Raw genomic sequence first — 6,478 nt, 5'->3', positions numbered from 1 at the left:
GCAGCCCATAAGGATCTCCTGGAACCCCAGTGCCCTGGGTACCTAGGTACCATGTACTATGGACATATAAGGGGGGTCCAGTGTGGCAATTGGAATTGGAATATGACATCACTAAACTATAGTGACTAATCTGGAAGTGGAGAGAGCATAAGCACTGGAGTTCTGGTTAGCAGAGCCTCAGTGACACAGTTAAGCACTGCTGACAACATACACCATGAGCACTGGGCCCTGGCTAGCAGGATCCCAGTGAGACAGTAAAACACACTGACACACACTCACAAACAGGCCAAAAGTGGGGGTAACCAAGCTGGAAAGAGGCTACTTTCTCACACTGCTGCACTGCCAGACACAAGGCAGTGTGGTCCTGAGCACTGCCAGGGACCATCCTACTCGGGTCTCTGCAATCAGTGTAAACGAAACAAACCAGAAACTGAAATCAAAAGAATTCTGTCCACTTACCTGAGCTGAGAACCTGCGAGCAGTGAGTAGATACCTGAATCAATCAATCAATCACTGCATTTGTAAAGCGCGCTACATACCCGCAAGGGTCTCAAGGCGCTGGGGAGGGGGGGTGCTACTGGTCGAAGAGCCAGGTCTTGAGGAGTCTTCTGAAGGCCAGCAGGTCCTGGGTCTGTCATAGGATGGTGGGGAGAGTGCTCCAGGTCTTGGCGGCGAGGTAGGAGAAGGATCTGCCGCCGGCTGGGGTTTTTCGGATGCGGGGGACTGTGGCGAGGGCGAGGTTGGCTGAGCGGAGGCTTCGGGTGGGGGTGTGGAAGCTGAGTCGGTTGTTAAGGTAGGTGGGTCCGGTGTTGTGCAGTGCTTTGTGTGCGTGGATCAGGAGCTTGAAGGTGATCCTTTTGTTGATGGGGAGCCAGTGCAGGCCTCTCAGGTGGAGTGTGATGTGGCTGCGGCGGGGGACATCGAGGATGAGTCAGGCCGAGGCGTTCTGGATGCGTTGGAGTCGTCTCAGGAGCTTGTTTGTAGTTCCTGAGTAGAGGGCGTTCCCGTAGTCGAGTCTGTTGGTGATGAGGGCCTGGGTAACGTTTTTTCTCGTGTCGAGGGGGATCCATTTGAAGATCCTGCGGAGCATACGGAGGGTGTTGAAGCAGGACACGGAGACGGCGTGGACTTGCCTGGTCATGGAGAGAGTGGAGTCGAGGATGACCCCCAGGTTGCGTGCGTGGTCCGTGGGTTCCGGGGCTGTGCCTAGTGACGTGGGCCACCAAGAGTCGTCCCAGGCTGATGGGGTGGGTCCGAGAATGAGGACCTCCGTCTTGTCTGAGTTCAGCTTCAGTCTGCTGTCCTTCATCCAGTCGGCTATGGCCTTCATTCCTCGGTGGAGGTTAGCTTTGGCGGTGTCGGGATCTTCGGTGAGGGATATGATCAGCTGGGTGTCGTCGGCGTAGGAGATGATGTTGAGGTTGTGTAGTCGTGCGACGTGGGCGAGGGGGGCCATGTAGATATTGAACAGTGTCGGGCTGAGGGAGGATCCCTGTGGGACGCCGCAGATGATCTCAGTGGTTTTGGAGCAGAAGGGTGGGAGGCGGACGCTCTGGGTTCTGCCGGAGAGGAAGGATGTGGTCCAGGCCAGGGCCTTCTCTTGGATACCGGCGTCATGGAGGCGTGCTGATAGGGTGCGGTGGCAGACCGTGTCAAAGGCTGCTGATAGGTCCAGGAGGATGAGGGCAGCTGTTTCTCCTTTGTCCATCAGGGTCCGGATGTCGTCAGTGGCGGCGATGAGGGCGGTCGCGGTGCTGTGGTTACTGCGAAAACCAGATTGGGACGGGTCCAGGATGTTGTTGACTTCGAGGTAGCGGGTCAGCTGTTTGTTGACAATCTTCTCGGTCACTTTTGCCGGGAAAGGGAGCAGGGAGATGGGGCGGAAGTTCTTGAGGTCCTTAGGGTCCGCCTTGGGCTTCTTCAGAAGGGTGTTCATCTCGGCGTGCTTCCAGCTTTCTGGGAAGGTTGCTGTCTCGAAGGAACAGTTGATTGTTTTCCGGAGGTGGGGCGCGATGGCTGCGCTGGCTTTGTTGAAGACGTGGTGAGGGCAGGGGTCCGATGGGGATCCGGAGTGGATGGAGTTCATGGTTTTGATGGTGTCTTCGTCGCTGACGCTGGACCAGACGGTCAGGCGACTGGTGCGAGTGGTAGTCGCAGGGGTGGTGGACTCGGTGGTGGGTGAGGGGGGGTCGGGGTTGAAGCTGTCGTGGATGTCGGTGATCTTGCAGTGGAAGAAGGTGGCCAGGGAGTCGCACAGGTCTTGAGATGGCGGGATGTCGTTGGTGATGGAGCTGGGGTTGGAGAGTTCTTTCACGATGCTGAAGAGCTCTTTGGTGTTGTGTGTGTTGTTGTCTAGGCGGTCCTTGAAGGCGGTCTTCTTGGCGGTCCTGATGAGTTGGTGATGTCTGCGGGTGGCACTCTTGAGGGCTGTGTGGTTGTCTGGTGTTCGGTCGTGGAGCCATTTCTTCTCCAGCTTCTGACAGGTGTGCTTGGAGATACGGAGGTCCTCGGTGAACCAGGCGGCTTTCTTGTTGGTGTGGTTGGTTGTAAAGGTCTTGAGAGGGGCGAGGGTGTTGGCGCTGTCGTTGATCCACTGTGTGAGGTTGGTCGCGGCAGTGTCTGGGTCGGTGGGGTCGGTGGGTGGTCTCAGGGCGAGGGCGGTAGTCAGTTGGTCCCCGGTGACCTTGCCCCAGCAGCGGCGTGGTAGCTGTTGGGTGCGGTGGTGTGTGGTGGGTTTTCTGAAGGTGAAGTGGACACATCTGTGGTCGGTCCAGTGTGGTTCGGTGGTGTTGTGTTACCTGACAATCCAGAGACGTCATTGCACCTCGCTGCTTCTTGCTTTCTTTGAGGTGGAGCTTTATCAAATAGGACACAAAAACACAGAAAGGAATGAGCAGAAGCTGTTCAGATAGCTTGCAATGTTATTCAAAAGCGGAAGTAAAGCCAGGGCTCATTTGTCCACCGTTGCGTCCCAGTGGAGACAAGAATTATGCGGAGGTTCGATTTACTTATGTGGTAAGGGAAGGCAAATCATGGTGCATGTTATAGGAGTAAAAGAAACTAAGAGACTCACTCTAATATTTTAGCACACATTAGTACACAACTGTGCCCCTCTTCTACAGACAATGCACAGGTCACAGTCCACAGCCAGTGACCCGGCCGAAGATGTAAATCCACGTGTATGGTGTCAGAATTGTAACATTTTATTAATACTGAGCTTTCCACAGCAGAATGGAGTATTCTCTGCACCATAAATGCAATAACGCTCCGAGGAGTTGAGAAGTTCAGTCATGCACAGCAGATGGAAACAAGATGGTCTCAGCTTTACTGTCCCACAATGTGGAGCCGCCTGGGCCAATCCTTCCAACAGGGACATCCCTGCTAAGGGTGTGCACAGGACGTACTCCTCGTGCAGGGGCCTGGGAAGGAGCCACTGATGTTACACCATCCTTGGGACTCAAAGTGCCAGTCTTCCGACGGCACTGTACCCCACAAGGCTCCCTGAAATAGCTGGGTTAGAACGCTCTTTTCGGGTAAAAAAGGAAACAAAACACATTTGCGACATATACTAACAAATCACACACTTGTTAAATGCGCCATCTTTAAAGGTGCAGAGTGTGCGTCCTGCTGATTCTCCCCAGTATTTGCAGATGTTAGCGACGCGTGCCAGGTGTGCTCAGCCTCGTAGAGCGAGGATGCTGCGGTCCTCGGCCGAGAGATGTCCCCTCCCGTCTCGGGCGCGGCTGCTCTCCGCGTCTCCTGTTGCTTCAGGTCTGTTCGAGCAAAACCTCCTTTGCTGAAGTCTGCGAAGTGAATCTGTGCTTTGTCCGTGATGCTGGATACAGCTCCAGCCTCCCCACACTCTGTAAACAAAAACCTCTAATGGCAATGGAAGGTCATCTACAGCTTCCTCGCCCCCAGATGCTGAAATCCTGGGCGCGCCAGGAGCCAGAATGTAAAGACCACGGCCCAGTATTTAAACCCCGGGACGCTAGAATTGTTTCAGTAGCTGCTGAAGAGCTGCCCCCTTCACCGGGCATCCCTCGCCCACGCAGAGGAAGGACCCAGTCATGTGCACATCAGTGTTAGCTCGGTGCCAGGGTTAGAGCACACACTGGGCACGGTTGGGCCACAGGCACCTTCTGATCCTCCGGTCCCTGAGATGCCCACCCGCCACCTTCATGCAGTTTGCTCCTAGAGTTGAGGGGCTACCCCCCCATGACGCTTGGAGCCATGAAGTGCCTCTTCCTATGAGCGCAGCGTCTCAGAAAGCAGTGTTTATGCTTGAGCTGTGCCCGTCCGGCCAAACACAGGGTGGAGCTGTTTGGTGGAGCTTGGAAGTGCCTTTGTAGGTTGGAAATGGACAGAGCTGTGGATCTCTGGTATCATGAAGCTTGATGCGTCTCCAACAGTACATTTGTGATCCTTAACGAGAGTCAGTATTTGATTTAGTTAAATTTAGTGGGCAAAAAGTTGGGCACAGAGCCTGGATGAATAAAGGCAGATATGGTAGTGAATTGTGACAGTGCCCTGTGGCAGCGACCTGCGGCAAAAGGCGCGGAAACACAGATTCAATGGGGCAGTACCGGAAGCCTTTCCACTGCGCTGCCCTACGCCTATTCAAAAGGGCAGAAATGGTCCATATTTACAAGATCCGGCGCATTCCATCCTTTCCCCCTGCGCTGGGGCATAATTTGCTGCCTAGAGTTAGCGCAGGCATCCTTGCATCAAGGTACAGGGGTGTCTGCGTTGTTGGCTGGATTGTTTCTGTGCGGGAAGGGACTCCTTCTTGTGTAAAAACAATCCCCTAAGGCATTTCCCTCTTCCTATGTGTGCAGCAGAGTGAAGCACACAGAGAAAGAGGAAAGGACGAGGAGAAATAAAGATGTTCCTCCTCGGGAGGCCTCCCCTGGGAAGGCGCACAGTTTTCACTCACTCCCAGGTTTACAGATTCTTGTAAATCTGGGGATGCTTCAAAACCCAAAGGTGTTGCGTGGGAACACCCATCCCAATGCGCATAGAACGCCTCCCTGGTGCAGAGTATGCCCCCCCAGAGACTAGCGCTGTGTTGCCTCACACCATATCCACAAGGCCAAGAAAAAACACGCAAAATTGTTTTGGGTCACCTTGTAGATATGGGTCTGCACTATGCGCCGCCGGAGCATGAAAAAAAGTGGTGCATTGGCGGCGAAAGGGGCTGGTAAGTATGTCCCAATGTACGCGTGTGGCCCAAACCAGAGTCCCAATTTGGTGAATACTGTTTTTTACATAGTCATTGATGATTTGTTGTTCGAATTGAATATGGATATAGATGACTCAAGTTTTACAAAAAAGCCCATTGGATATATAAAATAAGAGAGGGTCTAATGGTCATTTTCATAGTTGTTAGACATGGGGTTTTTGGATGGCAGTCTGGTTGCCCCTGTCCACGTAAGGACCCTCACTCTAGTCATGGTGAAGCAGAAACAGGCACAATTAGCCCCCAACTTGCCCCCTTGGTAGCTTGGAATAAGCAGAAAATCTTTACACAGGGGCAATTTGTAAAGTATTTGTACCAGCACACAAAGAAATACAGAGAATCTCTACGAAGAAGGCACCACACAGGTTTAGAAAAATAGTAAACATTTATCTAAATAAACAAGACCAAGTACAACACAAATCCACCACACACCATTAAAATATTACTTTAGCACTTAAAAACACAAAAATAATGCCTAGAGGCACAAATGCTGCAATCTGACGTTAAAGCGGCGTCGTGGCTGAGTCATTCCCACAATGCAACACCACTGGCACCGTTTATGGTGTCACACGGACCCCCAGGTACAGTACCTTAGCAAAGGGGTGGAAGAACCGACCAGTGTCGGGGAGTCAGGGAGCTAGGCGTCGCTGGATCCGATGCGGCGCGGGTCCAGTGCTGCAGGGCAAAGGACTGATGTCGGTTGCAAAGCTTTGGTCCCTTGGAACCCCCAGCAGAGTAGACATCTGGCGAAGTCACGATGCTGCCGTGCAACCTCACAGGGTCGCAATCACGTCACAGGGTCACAAGCACTGCAACGGAGTCAGGTGTCACGAACGTCGAGTGCACGGCACTCCAACTCACGAGTTTGTGTAGGAGTCAGCAGCTGCAGCAACATGGGGCCTGCGATGTTGGTGGGGTCATCGGGGATCTGCGAGGTCCACGGCTTCAGATTCAGGGAGCGTCACCGGTTTCGGGGAGCAGCGACTTTTGCGAAGTCACTCAGAGTCATCTGACATTGTTTCACGGAATTTCACCAGAAATTCACTTCCAAGGGCCCAGGAAGTGGAATGGCACCCTCTGGCAAGCTAGAGTGCACAGCAAGCAGACTCAGAACTGGTTAGTGAAGCCTTTGCTGTCCCTGAGGCTTCAATAACAGGAGGCAAGCTCAGTTGAAGCCCTCTGAGATATCTCTCAAGCAAGAATGTACAACAAAGTCCAGTCTTTGTCCTTTTCAGGCAG

Source organism: Pleurodeles waltl, chromosome 11 (genome assembly GCF_031143425.1).
Source record: "Pleurodeles waltl isolate 20211129_DDA chromosome 11, aPleWal1.hap1.20221129, whole genome shotgun sequence".
NCBI classification, from domain to species: Eukaryota; Metazoa; Chordata; class Amphibia; order Caudata; family Salamandridae; genus Pleurodeles; species Pleurodeles waltl.
Note: the sequence above shows the minus strand (reverse complement) of the source record.